The 24,381-nt window shown below is 36.6% G+C and overlaps 1 protein-coding gene and 1 pseudogene across 1 annotated transcript in view; both read left to right on the top strand.

The window, feature by feature from the left end:
• Positions 1–24,381, top strand: part of Cadm2 (cell adhesion molecule 2) — a 974,322-nt gene that overhangs the window by 367,187 nt on the left and 582,754 nt on the right. The gene's annotated exons all lie outside the window — the stretch shown is intronic.
• LOC128112157 (actin, cytoplasmic 2-like) lies at positions 2,359–4,308 on the top strand (annotated as a pseudogene).

Below are 24,381 nucleotides of genomic sequence, written 5' to 3'. Positions count from 1 at the left end.
ATTTCTCCCTTTCCTTTCTCCCTTCAAAACTTTCCATATGCCAATTTTCTCAATTTTGAATTTATTATTTCTATTTAGTTATTATTATTATATGTACATCTGTAAATATATATATATATATATGTATAATCTTAAGTATAACCAGTTCATTATGTATAATGTTACTTGCATGCATTTTTTAGGGCTGACCATTTGGTACTGGATGACCTAAAAGAGGTTATGTATGCTTGGACTTTATTAGAAAAGATTCCATGTAGAAACAGCACATTAATTCAAATTTTACAAAATGAGAACAAGGGTAAAGAATGCAGAAGACTTTTCAAGTTAAATAAGAAAACACTGCCTCATTTTCAAATGTCATGGGGAATAAGCAGACCAGATATGGAAAGTCGAAAGATGCCCATAAGAGTTACATTACACTGGAGTCCATACTTTAATCTTTATTTTGATGAGGACATTTACATTCTCCTGGTATCAGTTTCCCACTTAGTTTATTCTTTGTCTGAAGATATGAACTGCCTAGACCAGACCTTTCAGAATCCAAAGATTCAGGCGGAGGGAGATGGTAATCTCTTTCTTGAAATTAGAGCAGCTGATTCAATAGTGATGATCAAAACGCTGAAGTGCTTATGTCAAATGTATCTCTATGCAAAAAATTCCCTCTGCAATGAATCTGAGAACAATAATGGTCCTCTCTGTTTGTATGCCTGCAAAGGACAAAGGCATTTTTTACCAGCTTCCCATCGCATTTTCTGGGTTTGTAGTAGGAATTACAAATTGGGGAAATTGGAGGAGATTTTTTTAAAAAAGAAAAAAAATAAAAGAAACATGTTTAGATAGAACATAGTGTTTTCTTGTTTCTTAAAGATTTCAAAAAGATAAAGACATCAACATTTTGAAAGTTTTAAAAACTGAAAGGGGTTTAAGGAGTGAGCTTGTTAGCTGTGCCTTCAAAGATTCTATCCCAACCTGAGAGGAAATGATATTGTATGAAGTATAAATCTCATTAGCGGCAGATTGAGGAAAGTGATTGCCGCAATCCTGTTCCCTCATGCCAATGCATGTCCTCCCATCTGCTATAATTGAATTACTGTCCCCAGTAGACATTTGCTGAAAACTTTTCTATCAGCATAGCCATATAATTGCATGACATGGGCTACAGAAACACTTAAAATTGCTAACAAAATTTATCTCATATTGTCACAAAAATATTGCCAATATAATAGTGTGTTCTCTCAATTCTATCAGTTAAATGCAATTTTCTTCTTCAGATAGCCTTTAAATATTTCAGTTGTCACTATGAGTCCTTTATGTTGCTCTTGAGGCAAAACTTACATCACCTGGATTCTGATGCCACATCTACTGATGATCATCCATTATAATTAGACTTTTAAAATACACCCTCCAAATTTAAGAAAAGAGTATGGATATATTCTGATAAGTATAGATTAGAGCAAAGTTATGTTCCTGGATACAACAATTTTTTTTAACCTATCTGCATGTCAGCTTCATTTGCAGGTATGCTTAAAGAATTTAAGAGTTATTCTGAAGCCTATGGTACTTCAGAATATAAACAGGACAAAAATGTGGGTTGCTTTTCAGCCAGGATACACTTACCTGGATTCTTTTAGGTGATGTTTTTTTCATCTGGATGGAGCCCTTCAGATTAATCCTTATCAGTTATTTGAACTTTAGACCTTGTATCATCCTTATAACTCCTTGCAAAATTGAATGTTCTGTACAATCCCAGGCATATAAAAGACAAAAAGAATTGAAGTGGAGGAAATCTAGAAACAATAATAAATTGGGATAACCCATTTTGTTGAGTTGGAGTTGGCACTGGTAGGTGAAATCATAACAGGATTGTAAAACTACAATGGATTATTTTAAATATAGTTAGTAGACCTATGACTTGAATTTGGGTGTTTAGAATTTGGCATTATACTTTTTAAATTCAAAGAGGCCCTAAGACAAAGGTGATTGGGAGAAGCATGGTGATCTTCATGAGTTTTGCAGCAAGAGTATCATAAATAATTATGAATTCCCAAGTATATACCAGCAATGGGAGAAGGCTGTAGTTTTTCACAGAGCACAGGTGAATGTTAGAAGCAGATATCTGATAGTCATTCATGCAAAAATTATCATTGAAGGCTTATCAAAGTAGCAAAATGTTTTAAGAGGCATAAATTATCAGTTCAAGGATAATAGATGTTATATATAAGTCTATAGAAAATACTCAAAAGAAAATATATGTAAATAACAAAAGATACTAATGTTATATCAAAGAATTAATTGGTTAAGGTCAGAAAATATAGACCTCATATTTTCTGTGTTCCTGTTAATGTAATCTTTCAATACTGGTATAAAAGATTGGTAGAGTCTCTCCATTGCAGGTCTACACAGTATATCTATTTCCTGCTCAGTTTCCCTGGACTCCACTGATTGAAATGGGAGAGGAAATGGCCCTGCTCATCACTGACAATGACTCCAGCATGAGTAAAGCAGGATTTGCTGGTGACAATGACCCAGGGCCATGTTCCCCTCTTCAGCACTTCCAACATAAGAGGGTCATGGTGGGCATGAGCACGTCGGAATCTTACATGGATCATGAGGCTAAGAGCAAGAGAAGTATTTTAACCCTGAAGTGTCCCATAGAGCAAGGCACTGTCACCAACTGGAATAACATAGGGGAAGATCTGGCACCATGCTTTCTAAAATGAATTGTGTTTGGCCCTGGAGAGCACCAAGAGCTTCTGATTAAGGCTACCCTGAACCCCCAGCTAACAGAGGGAAGATGATGCAGATAATGTTTGAATCCTGCAATATCCCATTCTATGTGTGTGGCCATTTAGGTGATGCTGACTCTGCATGCTTCTGTGGCTATCATGGAACTGTCATGGACTCTGTTAACCCAGTCACACATACAGTACCTATAATAAGTTAACACCCTTCCTTGTGCTATCTTTTGGCCAGAATTGGCTGGCCAGGATCTCACAGACTGCCTCATGAAGATCCTGACTGAGCTAGACTACAGCTTCCCTACCACTGCAGAGTATGAGATCATGTGTGACACTGAGGAAAAGTTGTGCTGTATTACCCTGGATTTTGAGCAAGAAATCGCCAATGCTGTAACACCTCATCGAGATAGGCAGTTGATCACCATTGGCACTGAAAGATTACAACATCCAGAGGTGCTCTTGCATCCTTCCTTCCTAGGCTTGGAGTTCTGTGGCATCCATGAGATCATGTTCAACTCCATAATGAAGTGTAATGTGGACATCAACAGGGACCTGTGTGCCACCACATTCCTGGCTGGTGGCACCACTACATATCCAGGCATTGCTGACCAGATACAGAAAGAGACCACAGCCATAGCACCTAGCACAATGAAGATCAAGATCACAGCTCCCCCTGAGTTCAAGTACCCAGTATGGATTGGTGGTTCTATCCTAGACTCGCTCTCCACCTTCCGGCAGATTTCGATCAGCAAGCAGGAGTATGACAAGTCCAGCCCCTCCATCTTCTACCTCAAATGCTTCTAGATGGACTGAGCAGATGCCAGGCGTCAACTTCATGATCTGATTCTGAAGTATCAGTTTGCCCTGGCAAATGTACACACTTCATGCTAGCCCCCCTCTCCCACCACCACCAAACTGGAGAATGCCACATTCTGGAAAAAGCCTTTTAAAAGAAACATCTCTTGACTCTTGTGTCTGATATCAGCACTGGGTCATACAACTTCTTGCTGGTTTTTGACTTTGTACTCAGGTTAATTGTTCAGCTGGCAGATGTTTAAAGCTCTGTGCATGTAACCAGATAGCCTGGTCATGTAGTGGCTGAGAAGATGCTGTAGAAGAGAAATCCCCAGCCTGCTAGATCAGTGAGAGCACCATGCAGTGATGCGTGCAGCCTATTAACCAAGAGCTGAGTACTCCGTGATTTCTCCAGACTGGCAAGTGTTCATGACCTAATTACCGCTTCCATCTTTACATCTGAGAAGGTGGAAAAGAGCAAGTCTTAGGAGCCAGTTTCTGTTCTGGTGTTTAACGTCTTGACCATGGTGGGTTGTTACCTACCTTGATTTGAGAACATGTGTATTTATGTCTCTAAATTTATTCCTCGTTTTCATTTATGCCAAAACCTTTGTTCTCTATTCCTTAAGAAATGACAAAATTTGATTTTTCTGTAACTCCGAGATCTGATACCCTATCACGGACACACTTGCAGGCAAAACATCAAGACACAGCCAGATGGTGGGGGCACATGCCTTTAATTCCAGCACTAGTTAGGCAGAGTCAGGCAGATCTTTGTGAGTTCGAGGGCAGCCTGGTCTACAGAGTGAGATTCAGGACAGGCACCAAAACTACACAGAGAAACCCTGTCTCAAAAAATCAACCCCCCCCCAAAAAAAAACCCCAAAAAACAAAAACCACCAGCAATCACATAAAGTATAAATAAACAAATTATTAAAAAAAGATTTGCAGTTTAGAAATTATACTCTATCTTCAGCAATGCTTATTTTATTTTATTTTTAACTTTTTAAATTTTAAGTCCTGACTCAAATTTAGGCAACCCAGAAATAGGCAACTAAACTATTTGTAGTCATAACCTGGATTAGTCACTATATTCATATTCTTTTTTTTTTTTTTTTTTTTTTTGGTTTTTCGAGACAGGGTTTCTCTGTGTAGCTTTGCGCCTTTCCTGGAACTCACTTGGTAGCCCAGGCTGGCCTCGAACTCACAGAGATCCGCCTGGCTCTGCCTCCCGAGTGCTGGGATTAAAGGCATGCGCCACCACCGCCCGGCTCATATTCTTTTCTATATCTTCACTTACTGTAATTTACTCCTATCTCTACGAGTTACTTGTTGTGTCTAAGGGAAGGAAAGAACTACTGGGAAGACACTGTAAGATCGAGGACACAGCCGAGTTGTAGAATTCTTCCTAGCATGTGTGGCGCCCTTGGTTAAATAATCAGTACAACTCTTGCAAAAATAGTTAAAAGAAAAAGAAAAAAAGACTTTGCAAGGTATTGCTGTTGCTCGAGTTTTTACACTTCTTTAGGATTTGCAGATGCTTAATGCACCAAAAATGTGTAATTACAAATATATAAATTTTATGCTAAGACCAGAATACAATCTCTAGGTATCAATTTTGTATCCTAATTCTTCTTTCTTGAAGCTATCTCCTAAGAGACTCTAACATTCATTATATGACATGCTACTTTGACAATTCAGAGAAAAGACAATTGTATATGATTATTTTTTTCATTGTAATTTTGTTGCTGAAACTGAAATTACCAACATAAAATGAATATATAACAAGAGATGCATGTATAGATTTAGTAAGCCATGAAAACTTGATTACTTTTTTGCATTGAAAAATAATCAACTCTAATATAAAGTAACTATTTTAAATAGATTGATTTTAATACATATTTAAATAGATATTTTAAAGCATACAGAAATTCAAAATTGACAAGTTCTTTACTTTCATCTCTTAAATATACATGAAGATCATAGTCACCTTAAAATATTCTACGTAGTCACAATGAAATATTCTGCAAAAGTTTATCAAGGGCTGATGAGGTGGCTTAGTGAATATAGTACCTGACCATAACCCTGACAATCTAAGATCAAGACAACCAGCACATGAACTCTGAGCCTCCATATTCTTATCATAGGCACATTTAAACATTTACCCACACTTATAAACCATACACATGTACACTCACACACACACACAAAGTAAATTTTGACAATTTAAATTATGTCAGTTGTATAAGTCTGTGAATTTTTTTCCAAAAAATAAAGAAACGAGGTCATGTATAAACTTCTGAGTATCCAAGTGGTAATTTTACCATGATTTCATATGCTGGATAGAGAAATTTCACTGATTATAACATTCCCACAAAATTATAAGAAATCAACATGATGTTTATACCCTTTATTACAGATGTCATAAAAAATGATTGAAGGCAATTCTTAAACTTGCTGGTTAAATTTCAAATGTTTTATCAAGATCCAGCAGTCTGCAAATCATTCCAGATGGAGAGAGTACATGGTATAAACCATGCAACATACATGGGCAGCACAGAGGCAGGAGTTAGTGTTTCACTTCTTCATCCACACATAGGAAGAAGAGAAAGGAAACACACACACACACACACACACACACACACACACACACACACGCACACGCACACGCACACGCACACGCACACGCACACAGACATAAAAAAGGAGGAACCATGTTGGGAATGGGAAGAAGATAAGAAAGGTAAATGGGGCATATATATGTTCAAAATATAGTGCATATGTATGAAATTGTCACGATACATATTCCTAAAATAAGACTAATCCTCACAAAGTTCAATATTTTTACTTGGACTAATGAAAACTGTTTTGGAATAGGATAGTGATGATGGATATACAATAGTTTGAAGATAAGCAATGCCAATGAACTTCATACCTAGAAGTGGATAAAATGGGAAATTTAATCCTATGTGTATTTCACCACAATCTTAAAACAATAGAGAGTAGAAACAATCAAGTAATAATATCTCTATTGTCAAAGCCGGTAGCTTTTTCTGGGTCAAGTGCTAACCCTTAGCAAATGCACTCTACGCATATGTATATACTCCCCGTATTTAGAGAGAAGAAGTCCTTGGAACAAAGGCTATGATTTTGTCCCTTTTATAGAGTAGACCTGGATTCCCTTCCAATTCTCCTTTGTGCCAGTTGCTCTGGTGTCTTGACCCTTGGTCTTTTTTGAATTAAGGTAACAAACTTGTAGTCCCAGCTTAAATCATGTACATTCCTTGAAATTATTCCCTAAATAGTGGAATGGTTTACTTTAAGAAACTGATTACAGGCTTTTAAATATAGTTTCCTTTTGATACACATGAATAAATAAACAGCCCATAAACAAACAAAATCAGTGACCACTTAGGGAATTTAGCCATTTCCTTCCCTTACCACCAAACCGGGTCAGAATCCTTATGTTCCACCTTAGTGAACTTAAAATCTTTCAGATTCTACAGCCTGCTCTCATTGTATAGCCTTTATTTGTCTCATAGGTGAAGACACTGGAAATGAGTCACTGAGAAAGAGACAGTCTTGGTACAATGAGAATCGGTTTACAGAAATGGGTGACATCTTAGTTGAAAGGATAGTTACTCTTTCTCCAGAATCATAACTCAATTGGTGACTGTATGGTCATAATGCCAAGGGTATGTTGTAGGCATATGTTGGAGAAGACCCCATGGGTAAGGGATCCAATGTCTCTTTGTCTAGATGTGAGGAGTACTATCTCCATCCAGGAGCATGTACTCCATATGAAGAATATTCAACAGATTTTGAGAATTTGTCATTTCTAGTATCTAGCTCCTAAATCTTACATTAGATATCCAGGCCCTTCACTGATAGCTTTGGGTAAATCTTTGACCCATTAACTTTGAAGAGAAAGATGAGAGAAAAATGTCATGAGCGTGAGATCTCTCCTAAGCAGGAGAGGGAAGCTGTGAAGACTCGGGAATCCTGGAATCAGGCAGGTTTGAAATAGCTTTAACCATAATTGAACAGAGCAGACACAACCTCAGGAAGACAACACATACATTTTTTCTGTTTAAAATAATTTGGGGCTGAAGAGAGCAAAATCAATAAGACCTAAATTTGAGCTCCAGAGATTATGTATAAAAAGCCAGGTATAGTGGCATGTCCTAGTGATCCCAGAGCGGACAAGGCAGAGAACAGCAGACACCTAGAGCTTTCTGATAGGCAACACAGTCTATTTGGCTTATTGTAAGCAATTGAGAAACCCTGACTCAAAAAAGGTAGATTTACTTCTGACATTCCCATGCATGTACACACAGATACACCCATCAGCAGACACAAGTTGTATACATGCACTAACAAACACTCATACCATTCACGAATAAAATATAAGCAAATATATCTCCTTAGCACAACTTCTATTATTTATTTGTGCTCTGAATGTTTTCTAGTATGTGTTAAAAGCAAAACACCTAACTGTTCCAATATAGACTTAATATAATTCTTGTGAAGTGGTTGACTACGGTTTTGAAAAAAATTTAAATGATGCAAATGGATTAGTTGTTCAGATAGGCATAGTTATTAGTAATATGGTATATGTGAAGGACATGTAAGATGTGCTTGAGGTCTGTTTCAACATCTGCTTTGGGCAAGGACATAGCAACAGTAGGCAACCGTTTTACATCTGAAGTTAGGAAAATGGTTAGTACCAATGAAACCATTTCCAGTAGTCGATAACATAATACTTGAGTACCTGAAAAGCAAGCTACTATTTGCTGTAATCTTAGCACATGTTCCTGCTGTACATTCAATCAGAATTAATGGCCCACTCAAAAATTCTGTTATTTATTCGGTTTCATCTGTTATCCCACAACAACAAACCTAGTATTATTTATTTGTAATACAAAAACATAATTAATCATTTCATTTTCCTCTCCCTAAAATGTGCTAAGGGTTTGTATCATTACCTCATTTTATTACCCTGTTCATTATTATACCTACACTGCTTCTGATAGCTAACCATCCTTGGTGCCCCCTAGTGGTGGAAAGATATCTTGCCTTCCAATGGCTCAAACTTAAAAATGTCAATATTTTATAAGATTTCATTGACTCAAATTATATAGAAAATTGAAGAACCAATTTTATGTTACCCAATGTTGATCTTTCTCAAGAAATAATGAAACTAATATTTCCAGAGTTATTCAAAAGTTTTGTTGTGCCATTCAAGTAGACTGGATAATCTCTAAGATCTATATCAACTTTTCCATCTACTTATTGTCTATTTATCATCTATCTCCTTCATATATATCATTTCTACCTACCTATCTATCTATCTATCTGTCTGTCTGTCTATCTATCTTCATCATCATCTACATATATGCAAATATATGAAAAACTATATTGCATAGGTTTTCTATATAGAAAGAAGACATTTTTACATGCACAAAGAATTCCATCGTGATTTCAGTACAAAAATCTCTACCAAAGTGCTTTAAAGTACTTGGTCCTCAAGCATAATTTCCTACTGTGATAAATTTATCGAATTTCAATACAGCATTAAATATTTAAATGAAGCCCATACTCAGTCTCCATCTTCTCCCTTATTCTGTGATTTTGATAGAATCGTGAAACAGGAATATAGAAACTCATTTAGCATAAAAAGGAAGTTTTGGGAAAGTTTTTAGGGAAAATACAAAGTACTAATGCAATCTAGGATTTTTTTTTCTAGAAGGCTGTAACAACATGTTTTTTATGTTATATTTATATAAATTATAGTTGAATAATCCAAGAATATAATGTAGTTAGAGGCATTATAACAAAATCATAGGGCTAAAATTCTACATCCAACTTGATAAAATGCATAGGAATAGTGACACTAAAGGCAGGCAGGAGACTGTAAAAATATCAGTTACAGAACTGACATCAAATTAGTCATTAACAAATGCAGAGTTCTTTCACAGAGGCCAGTGGCTTGATGACTTTAGAATTTCTGCGTCTTCATATTGAATTAAATGTGCACTGTAGACCTTGAAAAGCATATGTTCTGCCACACAAACTTGACTTTCTTCAATCAAGTCAGAAACAGATTGACCCCAGTTCCCAGTTTCTGACATGCATACAATGAACCTGTGTTTAGTTAATACAGCTCTCATCTTCCTCCACTGAGCAGGGTACTCAAGTACCAGGAAATCTCTGGAAGCAGAACATGGGACCTCTTTATCTCTTTATTGACCTTCTCAGGTTTTTTTTTTTTTTTTTCCTTTACTTACCACTTTGTTCTGGTTTTGCTGAACTATATTTCTTTCCACCCTTTACTCACAGGAGAAAGAAAGAGTTGAAGAACACTTGAGAAAGAGCCTTTGTCCTATTAGTTGTTGGAACCTCCTTATTTGAACAAGCAAACAAACAAAATACAGAAAATGTATTTCTATTGAGGAGTTTTTTTTTTATATTTATGCATGTATTTAACTTGATTTGAATTTTTCTTTATTTCTTTTTTTTATTGGCTAATGTATGCAATTTTAATTTTCCCACTTTTTTAATTATTTTTTTTCATTTATTTTATAATCTGACCCCTTCTGCCTCCCCTCTGTTCTCTCCCCCATTCACTTCTCCTCTGTCTCAGTTCAGAAAGGGGCAGGCCTCCCATGAGCAACAACAAAGTTTGACACATCAAGTTGAGGCAGCACCAAGCTCTTTCTCCTGCATCAAAGCTGAGTGAGGTAATCCAGCATGGGGATTAGATTCCCAAAAGCCAGCTCAAGTGCCAGGGATAAGCCCTGATTCCACTTCTAGGAGCCCTACAAACAGACCAAGCTACAAAACTATCACACATATGCAGAGGCCCTACCTTGGTCCCATGCAGGCCACCTAGCTCTTGGTCCAGAGTCCCTGAGCTCCTGGAAGCCCAGGTTAGTTGTCTCTGTGGGTTCCCCTGTCATGACTCCTGGCTCATACAATCCCTCCTCCCTCTCTTCAGCAAGGCTCTCAGAGCTCAGTCCATTGCTTGGCTGTGGATCTTTGCATCTGCTTCCATCAGTTACTGGATGGGTATCTCTGATGACAACTAGAGTAGTCTGTTGAGATGTTTTAAAAGAACAATAAAAGGCTGAAGACATAACTTGGCAGCTAAGAGCACTTGCTGTTCTTGCCGAGTGTTAAGTTCCAAATGAAGTCTCACAAACACCTGCAACTCCAATTCCAGGGGATTCAACAACCTTTTCTGGCCTGCAAGGGTGCCTCATATATCTGCTGCACGCAGAGTCATACAGACACACTGCTACACATCAATAAAAATAAATACACAATGATAGATTATAGACAATTTGTCATTTTCTCTAACAATTGATTTGTGACCTAATATGATGTATCATAAAACTTATGCCTCAAAACAGAAAATTAAAGATTTTATATTTACAAGTTCTAAAGAAACCCTTTTACTGGGATAGTTACAAATATGTCTCAGTGTTCTTGATAAACATCTCCAAAAAATCTTTTTTGTCTTTCTGAAGAATATAAAAGAGGTTGTAAGGCTATACTCAGATAAATGGAAACAGTAAAATAGAATATTCTTGAAAAGTTGTAGTCTGTGTCATATTAAATCCAGGGGGAATCAAAAATGAGTTTGAATCACCAGGCATGGTGGTGCACGCCTTTAATCTCAGCACTCAGGAGGCAGAGGCAGGCAGATCTCTGTGTTCAAGGCCAGCCTGGTCTACAGAGTGGGTTTCAGGACTGGTTCCATAGCTACTGAGAAACCTCATCTTGAAAAAGAAAGAAAGAAATGAGTTTGTAGTAGAAGTTCTCCTGTGTCCCAGCCTGCCAGTGGTCAGGACAAATCACTCTTACTCGCCAGTCCCACAGCAGCTTGGATCCAAGTAAATACACAGAGGCCATTAGCTCAAGCTTATTGCTAGCTAGCTCTTACACTTAAATTAACCCATAATTCTTATTTATGTTTAGCCACATGACTTGGTACCTTTTCCCAGTTCTGCCTTCACATCTTGCTTCTCATGGCAGTAGCTGGCAGCAGCGCCTGACTCAGCCTTCCACTTCCCAGAAGTCTCCTCACTCTTTGTCCCACCTATACTTCCTGCCTGGCTAATAGCCAATCAGCACTTTATTTATTAACCAATCAGAGTGGCATATTCACAGCATACAGATAGAAATGGTTACTTCAGAGATATACCTTAAGCACAGAGTTTTAGTACTCTAGCAATAAATGAGATTTTTGTGCTATCTTGTGCAATTCAGACTTTAAATTTCAAGTGGAGAATTAAATGGGTGAATAATAATATTATCAGGGAATTTAGAACTGAAGACAATAGAAGGAGAGGATATTGGTGAGGAGGGAAAAGGGACAGGGTGACCAGTCAGGTGATTGCTGTTTTAACCTAGTTTATAAGTGATTAAAAAGAAAAGTAAAAATATTAAGATTGAATGAGAACATTTTCATGAAATCCTACTGAGTAAATCTTGTCAATAGATGTGAAAAGGTGAACATATTAGAAGACAGATGGTCTTGTATTTTCTTTCTAAGACAGCTACACCTGGGGGGGTGGGAGTAGATCAAGAATGGATGGTAGATCATAAAGAGCTTGTGAATGTCAGGGTCCTGTTGAATTTCTTACCAGATTTACATACACATTCCTGGCATTCCCAGGCAGTGTTCTCTGCTGCAGCTCCTTTCTATTTCCAGTTGAATGATTCCTTCTCTTTGCATCTTCTCTGGTTCATTCATCACTGTTGGATGTGTGAAAGGAGAAAGACAAGAAGGAACACATGGTACCAAGTTGGATTCAACAGATGAAAGAAATAGCAGAACCATTGCAATACGTCTTCTGCTTTCAAACCCCTGTTAAAGTGATTAAGTACATAAACGTGTGCACTCACATGCATCCCACTCTCGAAGCCCATCATCTTCCACATTCCGTGCACTTAAATTATCACCACATGATTCTTAAAGCATGTTTATTATGCTTTTGCCAGTGTCACGCTACACTAATCTGGTGATTCTTAGCATCGTAGAAACTTTTGGGTAAGAGCATGGTGGAGCATTATACGTGATTTCAACTCATTTCCGTTTTACACCTAACTGTTTCTTTTATTTTGGCAAAGCATTATATGCCTGCAGACATTTTATTTTACTCAGTTCATTTCACACTTGCTATATTTAGAAAATTTATATGTGTAGACACCCTTCAAAAATTCACATTTTCTACTTTAACTAATTTAGCTTTGAAATAGAAAAGAAATGGATAACAAGGACAAAATTATTTGAAGTCTGAGTTTTCAAAACAGTTGTAAATGGTTAAAATCACTTGCACCCAAAAAGCAATTACCATGTTTGCTAGCTAGTTTTTGTCAACAAAAATGCAAATTATAGTATGGGAAGAGGGATCTTCAGTTGAGGAATTGCCAATAGGAGTGTCTATGAGTTTTTTTCTAGTGATTGATGTGAGGAGGCCCAGCCCACTATTAGTGATACCACTGCCTGAGCAGGTGGTCCTTTCTGTGTGATAGCTGAGCAAGGCAGAGATATCAAACACGTAAAGCATTGTTCCCCCATGGCCTTTGTCTCCACTTCTACCTTAAGTTCTTTTCTGAATTTCCTGGATGATAGATAGTACTCCGTAAGATATAAATTGTAAGCGAGGACACGGTGCAATGACCAGAATCATGAATTCATGGGTAGGAGAAGCTTCTTCTTGTAGATATGAGAGAGAGAATAGCCAGAAGCATCTGTAAGAGTCCAGAACAAACATGGCTACTTTGGGGATGAGAAGGCAGATAGGGGAGCAGATTGGCCAAGGCCAGGGCTATGTCTCAGAAGCAGAGAGAAGAGCCAGGGGAGGAAAACCCTCACAAAGAACAAGCAGCTGCAGGGTGGGATAGGGAGCTAACCTAGTAGTGAAGGAGGCAAGATTGGCCATGTGCTTTAATATGCTGATATACATCATAGGTAAGTGTCAATAGAAAGCCCTGTATCCCTTTGCAAAAGGTAAGAGAGGATGATATAAGTGGCTCCTTCTGGTCTGCAGAAACTCATTTCACAGCTTCCTGAGGAATGCTGACTGTAGGTATTTATGTACTCACACCCCAGCCATCCTTCAGAATTTAACCTAGTTGAGGGGACTGGGACCTAACAATAACAACCCCTTTCCTCCCCAAGCTGCATTTGGTCATTGTATTAAAATGCACAGCAACAGAATGCAATCTAGAACAGAAAAGGTGTTATTCTGAATGAAGGAGAGGAAAAAACTATTTCAAAAACACTGAAATCTAATATAATTCCAACTCTGTAAATGATATTAGTAAACAAATAACTGCACCAAAGAATCTGAAGGACCATGTATTAATTCCAAAGATGGGAAGAGAAAGACCCTTGACCCAAATCATCATGGCCAAATTAAATAAAGCAAGCAATTAATTAAAGCAAGCTTTTTATTTATTTACATAAGCTTCGTCCCCTTAAGGTAGGGTTCAAGAAGTCAGCAGTGGATATGAGGAGGACAAGGTTTTTATAGCAAAGGCATAGGTAGTTTCCAAATGTGGGATTTGACAGGCAAATTAGCCAGGATTACAGGAATAAAACATAAACATAACAAGTTGGTCATTCACAGGCTCCTGAAACAAAGACATGGTTGCAAGGTGGGCATAACAAGGGAGTTATAACAGTAGGCAGTCATAACAAAGTAGTCATAGGTAGTCATATAACCTTTTGAATCAAAGGTAGGGTTGCAAGATGGCTATAAACAACTTTTGAAACAAAGACACATTGCTTTTCCTGGAACAGAAAAGTTCCATTCCTTAACTACAAATGGTAACCTTATAACAGAACCATTTGTTCTATAGTTCTGGTTCTGTAGTTAAGGTTACCATTTGTAGTTAAGGTTGCAAGTTGGACATATCCAAACCGTGAGAAATCCTTGACATAGTGAAAAAGCAAGATAAAGAAAAGAAATTACTCTGGGAGTCTTATTAGTTTATAAAGAGTAAAGATGCTAACTTAAGACCAGGGACAGATGAATTTGTACTCAGCAATAGTAGAATTCATGAACTCACCTGAAAAAATCCCAGAAAACTTCATACACTTGACCTGCTGGGCTGAATGATCATAGAAACTTCAGTTATTTTTATAGTATTCATGAATTTTGTTATGCTACATAAAAGTTAAGTGAACTTTAGCATGCTAATTGATGTGTTTAATTATAATATACCAATTAAATAGGTAAGATAATTCTTTACAGAGAAAATGCTCATCAAATTGCAGTATAGGCTTAAATATGTAAGAAAACAAAGTGCCCCAGATTTCCCTACTAAATGGCATAACAAATATAATACAGGTCAAATCCAAGTATCATGTCAGGAAATTAGTAGCAACTGGCTCTCTGGGAGAAGAAAGGTTCTCCTTTGTATCAGATTATTTTTTTCTGTAGCTGAAAATTCACCAACTCTGACTGATTACAAGCTAACAAACTGACCTTGCTGTTGATAGAGTTGAGAAGCTGTACACGCAGAAGATTATTTTAAGTGCCTCAGGTGCCAGGTTCCCAGTACCACAATCAGATTTTATGAATCATATTAAAAACGATGCAACCTCTTCCTGCAAGAGACTTGCAGAAAAAGTCAATGAATTTAGAATCAGAGTAATTACTAGAATGAGATTTCTATGGGTTTTGGTGATGCACTCTGGCTTATTTATGTAATATATGTTGGGTCTTAATTTCCTTATTTCTAGGATGGATTATTATAAAATATATACATGGTAGTATGAATGTAATTGACCCCCATAAGTTCTTAGGAAGTGGCAAGAATACTTCTATCTTAGAGTTCCTATTGCTGTGAAGAGACACCATGACTGTTCTTTTTTTAATTTTTTTTTTTAAATTCTGTTAATTTTACATACCAACCACAGAAGCCCCTCTCCTCCCTGCCCCAACTTCTCCCAACCCATCACCCATGTCCACCTCCTCCAAGGCAAGGACCCCCCCTGGGGAGTCAGCAGAGCCTGGTAACATTCAGTTGAGGCAAGTCCAAGTCCCTCTTCCTGAACCAAGACTGTGTAAGGTGTTCCACCATAGGTACTGGGCTCCAAAAAGCCTGATCATGCACCAGGGATGGATCCTGATCCCACTGCCAGGAGCCCCTTAAACAGGTCAAGCTATATAACTGTCTCGCCTATGCAGAGGGCCTAGCCCAGTCCTATGGAGGCTCCACAGCTATTGGTCCACAGTTCATAGATTCCTGCTAGTTTGGTTTGGTTGTCTCTGTAGGTTTCCCCAGCATGATCTTGATGCTCCTTACTCATAGAATCCCTCTTCTCTCTCTTCAACTGAGCTTGGCTTGCCTGGTGTTTGGCTGTGAATCTCTACATCTGCTTCCATCAGTTACTAGAAAAAGTCCCTATCATGACAGCTAGGGTATTCACCAATCTGATTACTGGAGTAGGTCAGTTCAGGCACCCTCCATGAAATTTGCAGGCAAATGGATGGAACTAGAAAATATATTCTGAGTGAGGTAATCCAGACTCAGAAGGACAAATATGGTATGTACTCACTCATAAATGGATACTAGATGTAAGGCAAAGGATAACCAGGCTACAACGCACAGCTCCAGAGAAGCTCCTAACAAGGGAAACCCTAAGAGAGATGCATGGATTGCCCTGGGAAGGGGAAATAGATGAGATCTCCATGAGTAAACTGGTGGTAGGGGGAAAATGGAGGGTGGGGATAGGGGATGAGACCATAAGGGAATGGGATGGTTGAACTGGAACAGGGACAGAGTGGGAGATCAAGGAAAGAGATACCATGATAGAGGGAGACATCAAGGGAAGAGGGTGAAACAGGGTGTCCTCAGCACCCAGAAATACACAAAGATGACCCCACTTTGGACTACTGGTAACTCTTACTAAGGAAAACATTTAATTGTGGTGGCCTAGAGTTTAGAGGTCTAGTCCATTATCATCATGGAAGGAATGGCAGAGTATAGTTTGACATGGTCCCAGAGAGGGCTCTGAAAATTACACATCTTGATCTGAAGGCCACAGGAAGTTGACTGAACTAGGTGTAGCTTGAGCATGGAAGAACTCAAAGCCTGCCCCCACAGTGACACACTCCCACCAACAAAGCTACGTTGCTTACAGGTTTATTCCTCAAGGTTTACTCATGAAACTTGCTTCAAAAACCCAAGGCCACCAGGCTAGTAGTCGCAACACTCAGGATGGACTGGGCCCTACCACATCAGTCATGAATTTGAAAAAAATGTCCCACAGACTTGCTTACAAGCTAATTTGGTAGGTGCAGTTTCTCAGGTGAGATTCCCTCTTCTCAAATGACTCTAGATTGTGTCAAAGTCGTCGTCACAGTCTCCTGTGAAAGGACAGAGGCAGATTTAATATAGGTAAGAAGTACCTTGCTACAAAATCACTGGGCTCTGGAAAATAATGGAAAAAAATAACAATTAAGAAAATAGGTCCAGTACAAAGTCATAAAATCTTTCAAGCAACATGCTCAAAGTACACCAATCTATAATTGTGTATATTTTCAGGAAAGACAGCCATTCGTTTTCAGGAAAACTGTGGGTTTCCTTTGATGAATACTGATTGATTTAAAAAAATATTTATCTAAAACAACATTTTAAAAAGAAACTGGAGGTTTTCTGAGTACAAAATTCATATCCATTCCTTAGTGGCATTAGTAATTTGTTCTTTGGTTACATTGGGATTTTAGATATTAAGACTTAGAAATGAAGATGTTTGTCTTAGTTTGTGTAGATCTAAGATAAGCTTGTAGGGAAACAACATGAACAAAGGTAGTGAAAACAGTGACAGAGGATTCCATTTCATGAATGTTTGTTAGTGTAGAGATGCAACCCCTGTCCATAGCTAAGGTGCTAGTGAGGACACCGGTCTGTTGATAATTTATTTGCGATATCAATGTGTGAATGTTCACAGCTGACCATTGATGTGTTTTAACACATCTCCTTTGCAAGAATACCCCAGTTAATTAGCACAAGGAGAACATGATCTCCAACACAAATATTCTCTCCTAAAAGTGAAAAAAAATGAGCGAAGTTGAGCTTAAGAAATATATATATTTCTAGCCCTCATGAAATGCTTCTTGGTCTATGTAGTCTCATCATACTGTTCTCCAAAGGCCTATCACAATGAGGTAGGGACTGGTTGATGCTATGAGCCAAAAACGGTCCCTGTCTCTAAGCTGTTAGAACAAGGTATTTGTCACTGCAACAGGAAGCTGACAGGTCCTCAGTAAAAACTGTTGCAGGTGGATCTCCTCTTTGCTTTCCTCTCCTGTTCTCTCTCTCTGAAACCTGAGTAAGTTGTGTGTGTGTGTGTGTGTGTGTGTGTGTGTGTGTGTGTGTGTGTGTGTATACACATATAGGGTATATGTATATATTATACAACATGTATACATATATTTATTTATTTTTTCTGATAGAGGAGTACTGTTCAAATCCCCCCATTTCAGCTGTTTCTGCTGGTTAAGCAATCCAGAGGCAACTTTGATTTACATTCTTATCATGGTATTTTTTAACCTAATAATTCTAATATGCACTTTACTAGTCCCCCTAGGCATTTTCTGCAACCACCTCGAGGGTTTTTACATTTTTATTCAAACTTAACTTTACATTGCCTGCCATTTCTCATGAATTTCCTAAACTTTCTTCTTCCTGTCCGTGTGTTATTAAGGGAAAAACAGTAGTGGAAAGGCCATTCCCCTTAAAGCATAAATTATCAGTTGTAGATATTATAGAGTTATCCCTTTCCTAAGAAGCTATCTAGTTGTTCAAGCTTTTTCAGTTGAGGTTTTTAGTATGTCAAGAATTATAAGTCCTCTATAAGATTTTAAAAAATTAAAGAATGATTTTTGAAAGTCTGAAATAAACTCATTATATCTAAAATTCTCAAAGAGTGTGACCAGGCCATTTTGATACAAAAATAATTTGAAGGAACATCAGTTTGAATCATTAATGGTCTTGTGGTTACAGTATATAGTGTGCATATATCTCATGTTTAACTGTATTTCATATGCTTTATCAAAAGGCTTATAAATTCAGGTTTTCTCATATCCAGGATTTAAAAATGTTTTCTAACAGTATTCATCTCTGAATTTTCACATGTGAGAATTAACAAGGGTTATGCTTGAGTGTATTCTCAGAAGTTTCCATTTAGAAATTTTGATTGAAGTCTAAGTGGATTTCTTACATTATATTTTCATTTTTAATCTGTACTTTAAGTGATTCAAAACTATAGCTCAGGAAATAATAAAATTAATAAATATTAATATCTACCAAGTAAACTATATTTCATACAAATAATTGAAAAGACAAAGTAGTTGGTAAGAATAACCCTTTGCAAATATTAAAATCTTTTATTTTGAGTTGCTTCATAAATTAGTAGTAGGATATACTAGAAGATCTCTTAATAAATTTAACTATATTTTATTAACATCTCAAATTAATAACACTAGTTTAAAAGAGCCTTTTAAATGCATTTTTGACTATAAGCCATCCACTTCAAATGAAGTTTTGGTCAGATAGATTGATTTTAATGTTATGGTTTATAAACAATAGATTAAAGACTGATTTAAAATAAGATCAAAACTTATATGGGACAATTTATGTTGTCAACATCAAACATATTCTCTCTTAGGGATTAAGCAACAAGAATATTTAATTATTGCAAATTTGTGTGGGAGTAGTGCATAATATATTATTTATTGTGACATTTCATGCTAGATTAAGCACCATCACAGTAATGCCAATGCCATTCATAATGTAAAAAGTAAGACTTCCTAGAGGACAGTCATCACAATCTTGTTTTCAATCACAAGATGTCTGTGCCAAAAATGTAACTTGTCCTATTATTTTGTTTTAAAATGGCCAAACCATACACTGAATCATCTTTTATTTTATATTGTGAATGCTATTTTAAGATCAGATATCTAAGATCAATTTTTACATAAATACTCTTAGAAAATCTTATTTCCAGAGCTTTTGCCCTAGGATTGTACAGAAATGGCTACATTCTTTAAGAGCTTAGAACATAGAGCCTTGACACAAAAGCAGCGTGGGATTTCCTTATCAAGATTCTGTTTAGGAGTCGTGTCTTTTTATCTCATTCTTGTTCACATTCATTCCTCACTATATTTTCTAAACTACTGCTTTTCTAGTTCCTGAAACATAAAAATACTCCAAAAATAAGGTAGGGGCAAAACACCAGCATTTGATTTATGTTTGTACTTTTAATCTAGTCTCTTTTAAAAGGATGATATGAAACCCTATCAGAAAACTCATAAAACCTACTCAGATCTGGACAGAGTAGTATGACATAAAGTGCTGAAGATTCTAATCATGCCTTTCAGATTAGCTGACTTTGTTTTTTGTTTGTTTGTTTGTTTATTTCCCGCCCCCCCCCCAGTTGACTTTGTTTTTTCACCTTTACTCTTACTGTTCTCTAGCTGGTTGCTGCTAGGTGCTAATCACACAGGAGGAAGTACAGACCTGTTCATTCTCTCAAGACTCTTTAAACATCCAAAGACATTCTTAGTAAATGATGCCATCATCATAAAACGTGGGCGGTATTTTTTTCAGCCTAGAAAAAAATGCTTTTAAATTCATATAACTTTAATATTCACTTTCAAATATCTTAATACTTAAAAAATCATAGCTATTGTTTTTAAAACTACTAGCAGCATATTAGTAATGGTATTATTATACTGAGTTGTCTTTTCAGCTTTATAGTCAGCACTGATTAATCAATGAATCTCTAACTTTGATGCTCTTTCCAGTTACTTAGGCAGTTCATTCAAATCTAGATCTTTTACATTCTTATTCTATAGGTTGTAATGCTAATGTTTGTGAAGTTGCATTTAAGATAAACTTATAGTGGATGTGTCTATGTTTTTTTTACCTAAAGACTCCAGATTGCTAAACTCAATACGAAGTCAAATAATTGATATCAAATCTTGTTTAAGTATCAATAGATAAAGTGCTTTAACAGTAGGAAGGTTGACAGTGAGGCCCAAGCCCAGTTTGGGTCAAACCTTCTTCTTTGGATCTTTGTAGAGAAAACCAGCACAGGGAAGAAAAGTGTTTTGTAATTCAACCTACCTGCGGGCACTCTGCTTACCTTGAATTTCTTTTGGCTTTATGGATGTACATATTTATCTTTGGTTATCATCTGTAAAATGCATTGACTTTTCTGAAATAGGATATATGTCCCAATCATTGATCTCTAAAGTATATTTTACATTTAGTTCTAACCTTTTATTGTGAAGAAAATAAATGATGGGACATTGATGCCTTATAGTACTTTCCACAGGGAGCATCTGAAGAGATGGTGATAAATTTGTGAGGTTCCTACTTGAATATTGCATAGGAGGTGTCTTAGTTAGGGTTGCTATTGCTGTGAAGAGATGCCACAACCACAGCAACACTTATTTTTTTTTTTATCAGTTATAAATGTTATTAAAAATTGATTAATTTGGCTTACATTTTCAGTGGCTTATTCCATTATCATCATAGTGTAACATCATGGTGGCATATAGGCAGACATGGTGATAGAATTGAGTCCTAAATCTTGATAGGCAGGCAACAGAAAGTGATTTGTCTCACTAGGCATGGCTTGAGCATATATGAAACCTCAAAATCTGCTTCCACAGTGATACACTTCCTCCAACAAGGCCACACCTCCTAATAGTGACACTTCCTTTGGGAGGCACTTTCTTTTAAACTATCACAGAACAGTAGTGAATTATAGCCTGAACTACTTCACACTGAAACATGACAAGAGTTCCAAGGCAAATCAGATCAAAAGCGCAAGTGACAGCTTATGCTGGAGAGAATGTGGAACAAGGGGAACACTCCTCCATTGCCAACTTATACAGCCACTTTGGAAATCAATATGGCAGTTTCTCAGAAAATTGGGTAACCATCTACCTTGAGATCTAGCAATAACACTCTTGGGCGTGTGCCCAAAGGATGCTCAATCATACAACAAAGACACTTTCTCAATGCAACAGATATTTTTTTTTAAACTATGTTCCTAATTGGACAATTTAAGGAACAGACTCTATCTTACATAAAATACTAAAACATTGAGAGAAAAAAGTTAGGTAAAAGAAGACATTCACATTTCTTTGAACCATACTACTTAGTACTTAAATATAGATAGAGTAAATCTCATATTTAGTTACCAACATTACAGCAGTAGATGGAGCATTCACTTTTCTTATATGTATGCCATCTCGTATGACCTTGCATATGGGTTTCAGTATTTAAAGTTGAGTTGAAAATTTACAGGTAATTTTGTGAACTACACTTCTCTATTAACATAACATACTTCACATAACAATCATAATGAATGCTTTTATGTTAATTTGAGGAACGGAAAATTCAAGCTTAATAGCCAAGCCACCCCAAAGAAGAAGGTGGATACCTATCAATATTTTAGATGTATTAATTAAAGGCATTTCAGAACTACGTGTTTGAAAGAGACTTTGAGGAAAGAATATGCATATAAAAGAATTTGAAGTTGTAAGACAGACAAAGACAGTGGATGTTGGTGGGTTTACTTGAGATTAATCTGCTATCAGGTCACCCTTTATAATTAAACTCATAATTTTGGTTTTTGTTCTTGCTTTTGTTACCCTGTTGAGAAATGTTCTGATCAAATCATACTCTGCTACTCTTTAAACATTCTACAGAATTCTTTAGCTTACACAATAAGGACACTAAATATCCTGGTTTTGCCACTGGTCATGCTAATTCACATTTCTGGGACCTTGAGGGTTTAACTATGGTTAAAAAAACATAGTTGAGGATCACAGTCCCTTCTGAAAAATCACTCAGCCTTGTTGACCACAAGGCTGAGTGAAAAATCTACTGGCTTCCTGGAATTTACATATACATTTCCATTAATTTATGAGTTTTCCTCAGCACAACAATCTCTTTTCCTGGTTGGTGCAAAAATAAAGAAATGCACATGAAAAAAAAATGGAGCATTTGTTCTTAAAAATTCTCATCAGTTATTGCTTATTGCCTTGGTATATCTCTTTACATGAGTGTTTCTATTTTTAAGAGTGTAGGCAATATTTAGGAACTAATTTAAATTATGGTTGTCATCTCTTCATATTAATTATTTAACATGTAGAAATTAATTCATGCAGAATAATCATGTTTTCAAAGCTCAAGCAGGATGCAAATCATTTATTCTCTTGCATTCTGTCTCAGGTTGAATATTGATTACTAAAAGTTATTCATTTGTACTAAGTTTGCCATATGTCCTAGAAATGTACATGCAAACTAATTACCTATTACTGATGGTCTTGCAGCTTTTCTTTTTCATGTGTCATTCAGTGAATTTGAAATTCGGGGCTCTGAGCATTGTTAATAATACGGTGTTTTGCTTCATTTACTGTTCTTACTTGGATATTGCTTACAAGTGAATAATTACTTCATGTAGACTTTTGTATAGGTTAAGTTGAGCTGAACAGCTTACAATGCAATAAAAGAAAGCATGACAATCAAATGAATAAGCACAGCATGTGAGTTCCTTTCTTTTTAACCAGTACGAAGGCAGTAAGTATCGAAACAAAGACTTGGTTAATCTGTTTTCTGACTTTTCTGTGGGTATCATTTTACATAAAGAAGAAAGCAGAAAAAAACAAAAACAAACACACAAAAAAACCTAGTAAGTTTGCTTATCACTTAATGGTGACAGAAAAAGTTTCACCTCATGTTTTTCACCTGAGAGGCTGAAATTATAAGAATATGTACAATTTTTGTGCAAATAAATACACATACAAATATACATTGAATGTTATATATTACGTCTACATTTAAACTAAGAAGGTTGTTTGTTTATGCAACATAAACAAGCATATTTAAAGTCTTTTAAATTATAGATGTATTTATAAATAAATGCATATGAGTCTTACATTATTTGTACAATTCATTTTGTTTTAAATTTTCTTAAAATATTTAAGAATAATCAAAATCATTCCTATCATCTAATACCAGAAGCAGCTTAATCATTCACCTTTTAAATGAGACCCTAATATTCACACACACACACACACACACACACACACACACACACACACACACACACATATATATATATATAAATTGTAAAAGCATATGGATAATTTATTAATTTTGACTCAGGCTCCTTTCTAAATTTGTGTGAAGCAAGGGGGATAAGATACAGATACAAATCTTTAATAAAAAATCTGAATTCTAGCTGGGTGTATTGGGGCAGACCTTTAATCCAAGTACTTGGGAAGCAGAGGCAGTGGATCTATATGAGATTGAACTAGCCTGAGTTAGATAGTAAGTTTCAGGACAACCAGAGCTACATAGTGAGATCCTGTATCAAAACTAACAAAAACAAAACACTCAAAAACAAAACTACAGCAACAAATATTTGAAATCTAAAATGTTTTATAATCTCTGATTTTTGTAATCTGGCACCAAAAGTGGAAAACTACACACAGGATCTATCTGCTGAGATGAGTAGCACTCAACACATATGTACACCGAAAATACGTATACACTTCTGAGACTATATGTGGATTATATGAGATTATTTTTTTTTTATGCTGAATGCTGTTTATTGAAGGAGGGAAGAGGTCTTAAATACAGGCTTACAGCACAATGGGAGAACCCTGGAGGGCAGAAGTTTGCTCCTGATGTTTTACAATCTTGTATCTAAGCTGTTTATGCCCATTATGCAGGATGCACAGACAAGGAACTTCCCTTAAGCATTCAGGAGGGTGGAACCTGGCAGGGAATTAGCATAGGGAGG

The sequence above is a fragment of the Peromyscus californicus genome, unplaced genomic scaffold (genome assembly GCF_007827085.1).
Source record: "Peromyscus californicus insignis strain IS unplaced genomic scaffold, ASM782708v3 Scaffold_16__1_contigs__length_79575227, whole genome shotgun sequence".
In the NCBI taxonomy this organism is placed as follows: domain Eukaryota; kingdom Metazoa; phylum Chordata; class Mammalia; order Rodentia; family Cricetidae; genus Peromyscus; species Peromyscus californicus.
Note: the sequence above shows the minus strand (reverse complement) of the source record. Positions and strands in the feature narration are given on the sequence as shown.